Raw genomic sequence first — 13,199 nt, 5'->3', positions numbered from 1 at the left:
TGCAGAAGGAAATTTGTATCTCTCTGCTAATTTAGTGCTACTCATTGTGAAGAAAGAAACTGTGGGATCTAAGTGGAGTCACAGATCGAAAAGCCAGAGGGACAACTGTGCTGGTCTAATCTGCCTTGCTGTTTCATGCAGTCTGGGGAATGTTTGTAGATTAAAGTCTGTTTGGATTGGATAATATCACTTGGAAAAACATCCACTCTTAAGCTGGAGATTCCACTGCAGTGCTTGGTCATTTGTTCTGGTCGCTAATTACTTCCTAGTTTCCTCTTTATCTCAATGGGCCATTCTCTCCCAGATACAGAGTCTGGGGGTACTTGTTGGCCTGGTGCTTCTGAAAGATGAGAGCCATCCAGGAAGAAATTTAGGCAGTCGAAAGAAGGCTCAGTAAATCTAAATTCAGTTTTTAGGGACTGGATCCCACCGCCTACCTACCAGTCAGGGCCTGCTTCTCCCTTTCATCTTCAACATTGCCTAGCCACAGAGCTTCTGATGACAACAAGTGCAAAAGCCATTTATGCCAAATTTATGCAAGCATGTCAGTTGGACTGTGAAGAAAGCTTAGCCTTGTTAACGAGGTGCATTTCATAGCCTTCTCCTTCCAGCACTGCAGTTAGCAAGCAAGGAAACCTGCCTGGGTGGCTCGGCACTATGGTGTGGACATGCCATGACTTCAACATTCGTCTTTCTGCTGGTGACAGCTACAAGAAGTGACAGCCTTGACACCTCGAGAGGAGGGGTGGCTGGGTGGTCAGGGGCCTGCTCAAACACGTGCTCCCTGTGCACTGGGCGGCCTGGGGGATGGTTGCCCTCAGCTGCAGAGCAGTGACCCAGCACAGCCCCTCACGGCGCCCGGTTGTGTATGGGTATCAGCTTATTAATTCCTCCCTCATAGCCAATTGTTAGGTAGGAATTGCTTCCTTTTTTTACAGGTGGGGAATGGGGAATCTTCATGCACACTGCCTATTTTAGGCACCTATCTTCAACCACCTGTGTAGTTACCGAACAAAAGCAGAGACTTTCAGAGCACCTATGGGAGGAGAACTTTTCCCAGTAGCCAAGCAGTATCATGAACATCTGTCCTGGTGATCCAAAACCAGGCTCTGAGCAACTTGATATAGATGTAAATGTTCCTGTTAGCTGCAATGGAGTTGGACCAGGTGTTCCTTCCAGCACAAACACTTCTATGATTCTATGAGTCTACGAACACGAATCTTCCCCAGAAGAATCTTATTTTTCTAAGACCACACCTGCAGATCCTAGCACTAATGAGAATGAGATGCAGGCCTTCTAAAATCTTGGGCCAGACCTTCTTCTGAATTTTTCTGCTACAGTCAGTTTTCCTATGATTGGGATCATGCATTTTTTTTTTTTTTAGCAGAGATGTCTTTTCCTAAATGTGATAGGGTGGAAACAATGATACTACGATATACATAATATGCAACAGAGTTCTTGCACAACCCTGACAGTCACAGCAGATCTGACAACCAGAAATTTTAAAAAGTGGAAAATCTTTAACAAATGATTCTGTAATTTGGATATGACATAGAATCATAGAATTATAGGATATCCTGAGTTGGATGGGACCCATAAGAATATCGAGTCCAACTCGTGGCCAGATCACCTCACCAGAAGCGGATCATCAATAACCCCTGTCAAAAAGGAAGGTTGTCCATCATGGAGACCATCAGGGACGTGCTCTTGTTCTGCTTGGTGGTTGTCTTCATGGATGGGGATGGATGAAAGTGTAGTTATGGGAGGTGGACAACAGCTACTCAGCAGCAGAGGATGAGAATGGGAAAAGTCTGGGCAAGTTTAGCTTGGAGCAGAGTCACAAAGGGATAGATGAGATGACAGCAGTTGTCAGACATGTCCAGAGGTGTTGTGTGAAGGTGGTGAGTCTGTCCTCTGTCCTCTTTGTCCAAGAGGTTAGGGTAAGGAGGAAGGGGCATCAGGTGCAGCCCTGAGGTGGAGTTTAGACCTTAAGAAGTACTTTCCATGTATAGGGACAGTTCAGTGCTCGGACAGACTGCTTGGAGGGGTCGAGAAGGCTTTTAACATCTTGTTAGACAAACCTCAGTCTGAAAGATGTGGCCTTGCCCTGGGGCAGAGAAATGGGCTAGATAGCTTCCTGGTCCTCATCAGCCCTGTTTTTCTGTGGTTTTATTGTCTATTTATTTACTTTTTTATGCACCTGAACATAAACCAGTTTTCTTCATCTTTTACTCTGTGTTCACCCAGAATTACTAAACAAAAGTAATAGCTCAGCCTGTTGTTCTGAAGAACTGCAAAATGCCACACCATGTGGAGTTGGCTGTAGGTATTTGGGTGCAATCTGGGGAGGGAGGGTGCTTCATGGCATACATCTGTGTGTAGGCACCTGAGCTGGAGTCCACAGGGCTTTGTTTCCTTTCTAGTCCACTTCTTGGCTACTCATAAAACTTCCGACCCAGTGAGGCGAAACCTGGCTCTATTTTAATCAACAAATTGTGGCACGTAACAAAACACCTTTCAGATGTTCTCAACTAAAAACTTCAATGAAAGGGAATATTTTGATAGATATCCACTTCTGCAGCAGCTCTTCCTGGCAGAACAGTAATAGTAAAGGGAAAATTGTAGTGATTCCCATTTCATTCCCATTTCCTTTGAGGAAGACCTTATGCCTGCACATGGGGATGCTGATGCAGAGAAGCAGCCTGAAGTACTAGCTGCATGGACACACAGCACTGAATGTGCTACCAGTGCTGGCAGTGGGTTGGCAGCAACTTGCTCTGAGACAGAGGCACTGAGCAGCTACTTGTTCCCTTGCAGGAAAAAATGTGATTTTCAGCCATCTGGTGTGCTCCCTACTCATGGCCGATGCCCCTTTCTGAAGGCACCTCCCATTCTCCTTCCCTTTGCTCGCTTTTCCATGTTGCTGGAGCCGTGGCTTGGCTGAACATGTGCTGTTCCTCTTGCTATGGTACCAGCAACAGGGTAGACATCTCCAAGATGCTTTTTGTCAGTGTGGGAGATAACCCTACAGTCTTTTTGGTGCCAACGAATAGCGTGAAACCTTCCTGCTCCCCCAGCTTCAGATGTGATCTGCTCCTGCTCAAGGGCCTCCCACAACAGATGCAGCAACATCTGGTGCAAGAGGCTATCAAGCAGGAGGATGACTGCATTGCAGTGATGAGGAGCTACATGAACCGTATCCTCATGGCACACAACAGGAAGGGAAATCAGTCTGTGCAAGTTTTGTAGCACAGTTGGAAGGAGCAAGGTATTTGATGGCCGTTCTTCCATCCAACTTGTCACAGTGTCCCATGTGTGCGTGTACCTATGTTACCACAACTGGCTGGGGGGGCAATTATGTGAACTGGATTAGGGAGATGATCTGGGATAAACCTTAAAGGGACATTCCATGGTTTGAATCCAGGCTCTTAAAGAAATACAAATGTATTCATACAAGTGAATGGGCAAATACAGGAAGGTCACAGACTTCTCAAATTACCATCACTAGCTTCCCATAACTGCAGCCCTGTTCACAAGGTTTGCATCTTGGCTGGCTCAAGGGATGAGCATAGAGTCTGCATGAGCAGTGGGTCCATCACACACTGCTATCACTGTGTCATTGCAGAAAATGTGCCTCCAGCAAACAGAAATCTCCTTCCCTCTGACCACCTGGTGGATGTGCAGCCACAAACACCGGCCAACATAGAGAGCATCTTCAAAGAGCCTTGCTCACTGAAGCAAATACGAATGATGCCATTGACTTCAGCAAGAGCAGCATCAGACCCAAAGCAACTGGCAATCAAAGCAGTAGAAAAAAAACCCAAACAAGTATACATTGGGGAGTGTCAAAAGGGCATCTTGAGTTAATTTCAGATTTTTTAAAAGATTACAACTGGGCAAAAACACTCCTTTCTTGGGAAATCGTTCTTAAATTAACCTGCGATCATACCAGCAGATGTAAAATGGAAGCAAATGTATTATACATCACTGTCTTGGACATTAGTTCTGAAACAGCCAGTGATCACACTCCACTTCAAAGAGACCCTCTACCAGGAGCTTGGCTGGGAAGATAAAGCCCTGGCTATTTACCTTCTGACCTTGGTTCAAGACTAAATTGAGAATCTAAATGAAAGTAGTTTGGTGGTCTCAGCTCAATCCCTGGTAGACAGTTGTCCGTATCACAAAAGCACCATCCCTAGTTTAACACAATCTGGCACAGCCAGTCTTCTCTGTTCAGGAGAGACCCTGGGCTAAATTAACACAGAGACTAAATTACATCTCATATGCCATCGTAGAGATGGCAGTCTTCAGAATGGTGCCTTAGAATAGCAGCCTGTGTGGACGCTCTCCAAACTGGCTTCTGGATAAAGAAATCTGTTTTCAGAGCTGCCACTTTCAAGCCTATTGCTTAAGCCAAAAAAAAAAAAAAAAAAGAAAATAAAAGCAAATCACAACACAGGCTTTTTAGGAATTCATACTTAGAATAAGGACAATGATCTTGGAGAGATTAAAGTATGTATTCTAAGTGAAAGAGCTGAAATTCTGTGGATTATTTCCTCTTATTAAAACATCCCATGAGCCATGACCATAAATTGCAGCAATTAAGTTCATTTTGTTATTATTACTTCCTAGAAAATCCAAAATAAGAAATACCACCATACAAATGTTCAAGAAGGCATTGGATAAATGCATATATTCATCATCTACTCACATCTATCGGATCAATCGAACAGATTAAATGCCTGATACTATAAACAGCCACAGTCAAATTTAAATAGGAGCTATTGAAATGTTTGCTTAGAAACGTACCTGTAAATATTGGCAGAAGATGGCTATCCCGTGTGTCACAACATATGACAGGCACTGTGACATATATACAGCATGACACGAATATCCATTTTATTGCCTGAACGTTGGTTTCGTGTTTTGAAAGATACAGAAGCTCAAAGGGGAAGCTCCACAAATCAATAATGAGCTCATTATAAGGAGTGAGAACGGAGCTTGAATACAGTGCAGGAAAACAATGTCGTATACTCAGTTATGCCCTAATTGCGAAGAGTCTTTCCAGCAAGCAGAGAGGACAGATGGTGTAGCAGTTTCCATGCTAGCCTCTGACTTCTGCTCACTTTCTGGCTCTTATGTACTCTGTACTCTGACTTTGGTCATGTTATTTCGGCTGGATCTTGGCGCTGTTCCGTCCTTGGGGGCTGCTTGGGGCAAAAGGAATGCCCTAATCCTGTGGAATCGCCGTAGAGATGCTTCCAGGAAGGATTGCAAAATTATTAAAAATTATTAAAAGATATTAGTGGCATGTTTTATTATTATACTTGTTTCCCTTTGCTGGAAAGGCAAAAGTCTCACCACACACACTGGGGAAACTGAGGCACGAGGCCAAACCAGTGATTTTCACAAGGCCACATCCGGCTTTGCTGGCAAAGGGCAAATCTTCCATTTCTCCTTCCCAGAATTATTGTGCATCAGCGAAATGGGAGCAAATCTTCTGTGGTTGGAGCGCTGCAGCAGCTGGCAGAGTTAGTCTGATGATGTCAGGATGTCATAGGGTATGTTGGTAAACTCCTGCAAATGAAAAGATGTTGGAAATTCATCAGATTACAATAGAAGAACGGGTTTCCCATGGCAGGGCTTGGGAGCAGGCCCTGTGCTGCAAAGGAGCATCCTTTATTATAAGTATTTTTTAAAACCAGGTGGCTCCCTGCATCTCTTGTTGTGATGGCAGTTGTATGCCACATCTCATGGCCAGAAAGAGGAGAGCTGGTCCCAAAAATTAATTTCTATGCACAGAGTTGTTGTAGAAGGATGCTGATGTATGCATTCAGAGGCAACGGTTATGTGTCTTATTTTGCTAGAAAATGGTTCCAGCACACCCCTCACTGTCCCCATATGCTGGAGCAGTCTGCCCTAAAATCACCTTCTTTAGGGCATAACAAATGGGTTTGGGGGGAGGCTGAGCGCAGCCTCAGCTGGCCAGGGATGCTCAGCCCCGGGCAGGATGGGGCCTTTTTGTACACATGGTGCTTTCACTGACATCAGCGAGGGTTCGGAGCTTGAATCCAAAGACATACATGGGGCTGGCAGGAGGCCGGGGCAGGGGTCTAATCTCCCCTGACTGTGCATGTGAAACCGCTATTAATCTTAATGGGAGTGCCACACACTCATCAAGGGAAGAATAGATGAAAGGGAGAATCACAATAGATCATTAGATTAAGCAAATAAATATAAATGAATATTCGTTTGGCCTTGAAAAATATTTTCCTTCACCATAATGCAAATATTGGGAACGTTCTTTCAAATATAACACCCCCCTGTTCCCCAGAACGTCTCTTTCCTTCATTGAATCAGTGGTGAGCAGTAGGGAGCAGCCCTCCTGCACACACCTCCTTGGGGGCTTCAGGCAGACACTAAGTGCTTTAGATCACTTTGGAAATATAATTTTTGTTTGCTTGTTTTCTATTTCTCGTTTAAATAACGCAAGATTCCTCTTTTTGCCCTGCATCTTTACCCCTGCCCTATGGAAGATGAATTTTAAAATCCTTTCCTGAGTACGTTTTAGAGGAATGCGCACAGCCAAAAGCATCCAAGGGGTTTTTGTCCCTGCTCCTCGCAATGAAACCAGACCAAAAACCTACCCCAAAAAGGGTGAGAGCTGGGAACCCCCTCCCATTTATCACTCCTATACTGGGATGTGAGGGGGGATCAGACCGCTGCCTTCATTCTAACCTTTCTACAGCCATGTTAAGCACAGTGGCTGCAGCATCCTGGGGGGACATTGAGCCTATTGGCTTCCAAAAGCACCCAAAGAAGGGCTGCACCCATTGAGATGCTGCGACAGCACTCAGGTTTTATTAAATGCCCATGTCCCTAAAATGGAGCAGAATTGCCCATTTGTAACCTTTTACAAATGCTCTAGCATTAAGAAGTTACCCATGCCGGGCTGTAGCATACTACCAGATTTTTAAGCAAAAATCAATGAAGAACCCTGCCTAAAATCAATGGCATAATTTGCCACATTAGTATTGCTTTCGAGCTAACACACAGCAGTCTGACAGTGCTTATTTTTGTTGAAGACAACAACACATTTGCCCGAGCAATGCCTATAGGGCTTCTCTCATTATTGCATAGGATAAATCTTTGCTAGAAAACTTGCTCAAAAATGCAATGAGGAAATGCTTTCCCATTAGAAATGCTTTCCTGTGAGTACCCTGCATTAGGACTGCAACGACTCTCTGCTGTGAATCATATTCACCCTCTCTGTTGTCTCTTCCAAATTATTTACTCCGTGCAAATTCCTCCTGAATTCAGGAGAAACTGAGCTCCTCGTGACGTAACAGGAGATGTGTGGGAACAAAGGGGCATTCCTTTATCCTCGCGTGCAATCCGAGCTCTGCGGCTTTGAAAGCTTCTGAAGTCTTCCACGAAACTCCTACCGCCTCTTCTCTTTATTTTTTTTTCCTTCCCCCCGCCCCCCCTTTCTGAAAAGCAATTTCTATAATCCCATCAGCGGCCCTTACGCAACCGCTCACCTCGGCTCCTCTCGCGAGGTGCTGGTGGTGTCCATCCATGGAGCCCAGGCAGTTTGGAGGCAGATGGAGCTGTACCCGGCGGGGATCTCTTCCAGCAGCCCTTGTCGTGCTGGATGGATGCCCGTCCTCGGCGTCCTGCGTTGGGCTGGATGCTGGCGGCCGCCATCAGTAGGGCTTTTGCAGGAGACGGGATTACACACATGAGGAGCAGCTCATAGGGATTTGGCCTCAAGTTCCTTCCCAAAACACATGAGTTTTAAGAGTAATTAAATGGGTGCTATAAGCCGGGTATTTTTCACACCGTGCTGGTAAAACAGTACCTCCTGGTTAATAGAAGGGGAGGGCTTGTCTGTGCTTTTGAGTGTGCCCAACAAGGACCAAAAGCAAGGAATAAAAGCGAAGGCTCTGCAAGAAGAAATTCAGGTTTCTTGTAGACCTCTTTGGCCAGGGAGAATGACGTGGGGAATTCCCTCATCTTTTGGTTTGGCATTAAAGAAGGCTATTGGGAGATGGGGTAATCCTTGCTGATAGATGCAATAGCGGCATCACCACAGGGCACACAGACGTCGTACGTGAAATTCAGCCTTCATCCACCATATGGAACAGCTGGGAAGAGTTTCAAAACTTCTCCTTCTCCCCTCTGTTCTCTTTATTAAGATATTTCTTTTTAAATGCACAAATAAAACAAAAGAAATAAAACGACCTGACGACTTCGTGCCGTTGTCTTGTGACTAAAGAAAAAAAAAGGAAGGAAAAAAAAAAAAGCCTGTGAAGTATCACTGCTATGTTTTAGTCTAATGCTACTTCTATCTTTTATCCTTTTTAATTAGAAGGCAAATTCTCAGACCGCCAGGCCTAATCCCTACACAGTGGAACAAAGCCCAGCAAAGTCTTTGAACACTGCCCAGCCAGGCAGCACAAACCCTGGTAACTGTTGGCAGTAGGGCTAGGACTCTGACCCTCATCTTAGCCATTCTCTTCCAGCCCCTGATGCTCCCTGCCCTTCGAAACCTTGTCTGTTGTTCTTCTGTTTGGACTGAAAAGACAAAAGGGGAAACAATGTGGGAAACCTAGAGGATTGGCTAGGTGGGATGCGGGGAGCTGGTGGCGGAGAGGAGAAAGTAAATGGAGTTTCACGGGAATGGACACAGTGGGGAGAATTGGATCACCAGATTATGTCTTTAGGTTCAAGAAATTTCTTCATCCCTCACTAAATCTTTTCAGGGACAATGCCACTTTTAAACAATTGTTGCATTTCCAATTACTACAGGAGTGCTCAAACAAATGGCAAAAGCCTTAATGAAAAGTTTGCTCATATTTTAAACTTTGGAGATCAAAATCCATAAAACAAATAGCTTTTACACGAGTTTCACTCAGGCACTTACATCTCCAAATTATTTACACTTGTGATATTTCCAGTTGAGAGCATAATTTGTGTCTAGCCAAGCAAAACACGCAAATACATATAGATACATGAATTTCCAGAGCTAGCAGGAGCACTGCAGAATAAACATTTTGACTCAGATAGGCTCCCTTCAAGCAAGCCAACATGAAAAAGGTCTGCCTGCTTTCTATTATTTTGGCTAACTACAAATCATTAAGCAAGAAAACAACAGATGTGGCTACCAGCACTGAAATATCTTCCAAACTCTGTCCATAGACATCAGCATAAACGGGGGAGTTGCTGCAGGCTTTGGGATGCTGTGAATGGTGATGTGATTACGTGAATATACGTGAATAAGTGTGAATATGTTGCATAACGGATAGCTGCTATCTATAGCTGAGGAGGCAAAGAAAATACCGGCAGGAAAAAAGTGTGCAAGCCTCAGTTTGAACCTAGATTTCAGACAATTTAGTTTTCCTTTTAAAATTTCAAGGCAGGGCTTGGCTTTCCTCCAGCTGATGCAAAATGGGATATCTCCCTAATTTACTCCATGGAGGATCTGACCCTTTCCCTTTTTTGGCACTTGGGAGTAGCGTTGACAAAGGACAGTTTCTGATTTCGAAAAGACTAAGTCTGTTTAGGGAAAAAGGGCATAAGCTCCTCACTTTTAAAGACATTTACCCTAAATCCTTACACTCGTAGGCACTCACTTTTGATGGCTAAAGTGGCGGTGTGTTTTTAAAGCAATTTAGTTAAACCAGTGCAAAACTCTTTGTGGACATCATAAATCAATTTAAACCTGGCTTATGCCGATTTAGCTTAGTTTAGCTACTAAGTGTCTTAAGCTAAATTGATAAGCCATTTTTAAACCCATTTAAGAATGTCTACACAGGGCTTTGTGCCAGTGAACTTAAATCAATTGAAAACCAATTTTAGCCAGTACCATTTTGAGTGTAGACAAGATTAGGCATCCTGAATGGGAACTTCTGCTGATCCCATGTTTTCCTTATACATCCCTGCACATGTGACCAGGGCCGTAAGCGGTGTGACCAGTGTTGTGCTGTGACTGTGACATGCTGCAGTGATTTTTGGCTGTGTCGTGATTGTGGCATTGAGCTGCTGTAAATGATGTTTGCAGGGTGGCAACAATTAAAGTAATCAGCGAAGCCGGGCTCTGTTGTGCTTGGCAAAGTGCTCACTGCAGCCTTTCTCTCGTAGGGTTTTGGTTCTACAAAAGAAAGGTTTGGGGGATGTAGAAGACAGGAAGGTCAAGATCTTGTTGCATGGTCACCTCAAGAGTCTCTTGCCAAACAAGGCTCGCTGCTTGCATGGACCAAGAGCTGTGGGAATGAGATTTAGTGCTCCCCAAAGAGCAGACAAGGGCAAAATAGTTTCCTCTGGAGAGACAAGGTTAGGCTCTTGCCTTGCAAAAACCACCTTGGTTTGGGATTCAGAGTGGGAAACACCCCCGGGTGCAGGTCAATGAGCAGAGGGTTCACTGCTCATTGGGATCACTCAGGTGTGGCTGCCACAAGGTCTCCTCTGGTTTAGGGCATCCAAAAAAAAAAACCTGGAAATGCAGAAAGGACTTTTTGTTTTCCTATAAGCAGAATTGCAGAGGGATGCTTTCCCTAAGATGGTCAAAAGGCCGTTGACCACTGCGGTCAATGAATACTGTGGCTGTTTGTCAGAGTGGTCCTACCCACATCTCACATGTTTTAACTGTGGGGCTCATGGGAATGGCTCAGCAGGAGACTGGTGCTGTGTTCTCCAATTGTTTCTTCTGTATGGGTAACGTGGGCTGCTCCATTGGCAGGGCTAGACAAGAACTCACGAAGGAATGAAAGCATGGGCAGATTTTAAGTTGAAGACCTGAAGTGCACTGATGTGAGTCTAATATCTAATATCTCAAATCCCTTCCTGATCCGAGCCCACCTGGAATCCTAATCACAAAATCCATGGTTGCAGCCATGAGTCTGTCGGGCAGAGGCTGTGCTCCATCAGAGCAGTGTGAGCAGAGCCAGTGCCCTACATGGCTGAGCCCATGCTGCTGTCAGGCGGTAGGAAGGATTTTGTTTATTTAAAAACCTAATCAGAAGCTGGGGTGGTTTTGTACCTGTCACCAAATGCTTTTTGTTTTCTTTTTTTTTCAAAGAACTGCCCAATTTAAGAAAAGTCCTGCGAATTCTGACCGAATTCCAATCAGATTTAAACATATGAAAACAATTATGAATAGTCCTCCACTGGCACGCTTTATTCATTACAGGCAATGCCTGCTTGTCATAAGCAGAGCAGATGAATGGAGTTCTTCCATTCATCTGCACCACAAGTCTTAAATGTCAGATAACAGAACATATAACTTATATATATATATATATATATATAATATTCCTTCCTTTCTTGTTTCCTTGGCATGAAGCTAGGACTGTGCCACTGTGTGTGTACATCTGGTGGAGAGGAGCTGCAAGGCTGGTAATCTCACCGTTCACAAATTTCCAAGTGTTTTTCCATGCCATTAATCTTAATATTGAATGCCCTAATCTGTTTATAGCACACAATACACGCTACCCCCAATAAAATCTCTTATACACGTCTGGGCAAACAGCATGAATAAGTAATGGCCGATTTCCATACTGCAAAACAAACAGCTACTGTAAATTTATTTTCATTTATTTCCAGCATCCCTTGGCGGGTGGAGCCTCCTTGCCCCGGAGTGAAAGGGATCAAAGATAACATTCTTCTCTGTCTGGGGGTACTTTGTGGACCTGCCTCCCAACTGCGGGATGAAAGGAACTTACTAAACTGTTGCCATTTTGCAACATCTGCTATAATTCCCCTAAATCCAGATTTGTCTGACACAGAGAGCTCCTGTTCTTACATCATTGCCATGTGACAGTATAACACCAGTCACATCAAGCTTGAGGATTCCAGCTCCGGGCAATGATAATATGAAGAAAACCTTTTTTGCCTAGGGCAAAACACTTGTAGCAAAGTATTATTCATCTGGCCAATTTAAATCTTCTCTCAAAAAAGTACCCAGAAACATATGCAGCGTGCCTTTGTAAAAGGCTTGAGCTGCTCATAGGCAAATGACCTGAACCAAGAGTACAAAACCCAATGTCCTAATTAATTACTGCTAAGCAGCTCTGATACACAGAAAAGAAATGCTGGTACTAATCCTTAACCCTGTCCTACATTCTTAAAATAGCCAAAATATTGCTGACAGCTAGGAAAACAAAATTGCCTCTGATTTAAAGGTTTTGGATCCCGGCTTAAAAATAAGATGTTAAAAAAAATATATGAAAGGGACAATTTTGGAAAAGTCAAGTTGGAGTCCATACACTGGCTCCACAGCAGTGAGGTCCCCTCTCTGGGATGGAAACAGTGTCAGGAAAGCAAAGCCCAGCTAAAGCCTCTCTGGGCTCCATGTGTCTCCAAGGGCTCTGTGGGCTTGCAAGGTCGAGCTCCAAGGGCTGTGTTCCTTCTCCTGATGAGGACGTGCAGCCTGAACACCACATTTATAACTGGGCAAAACGATGCCACAGTGTGGAAATTAGCACCCTGCTTCCTGCAGCAGGCACTTGGAGCATTTATTGGGGTACAATCAGTTTGCAGGCAACGATGCTGAAAACTAGATTGTGTCAAGAGATGACTATTCGTGTCTTCTTACCAATTTTCTTTCTAAAGGGTGATAGCAGCTTGGTCCAGCTGTGGGGAAAATCATATATAGCACTTTGATAATCACATCCAACACAAGCTTCCTTCTCATAGAATCATAGAATCACTAAGGTTGGAAAGACCAAGAAGACCATCCAGTCCAACCATCAGCCCATGGCTGTGACCACTCCAGAGCATGTCACTCAATGCCGCATCTACCCTTTTCTTGAACACCTCCAGAGATGGCGACAGCATCAACTCCCTGCACAGCCTGTCCCAATGCATCACCAGTACTTCACTTTTGGTATTGTCAGGCTGAATGTAAGGAGAATTTCCATGTGGCAACACCACTGTCTATTTCTTTCTCCACCTCAGTAATAATTTGGTGAGGTTTTTTTAGCTGAGAACCACTGCTGTTAGTGGATGAGAACCCAGGGGTGAAGGCTGTACCCTCCACTGCATCATGAATCCCCCATGCAAACAAAGGAAAACTTTTTCCTTTGGTGCATTCCCCCTCCCTTCATGTGGTCAGATCCTGTGACTCTCCCAAAAGCCTTGGCTAAAAGTTCGTGTTCCTTGTTAGCACGTGTCATCAATCCTTGGTCACTCTGCTATTA

This window comes from Centrocercus urophasianus, unplaced genomic scaffold, assembly GCF_019232065.1.
Source record: "Centrocercus urophasianus isolate 14NV4802_14NV808 unplaced genomic scaffold, USGS_Curo_1.0 seq_14, whole genome shotgun sequence".
In the NCBI taxonomy this organism is placed as follows: domain Eukaryota; kingdom Metazoa; phylum Chordata; class Aves; order Galliformes; family Phasianidae; genus Centrocercus; species Centrocercus urophasianus.
This window is presented reverse-complemented; position numbering follows the sequence as displayed.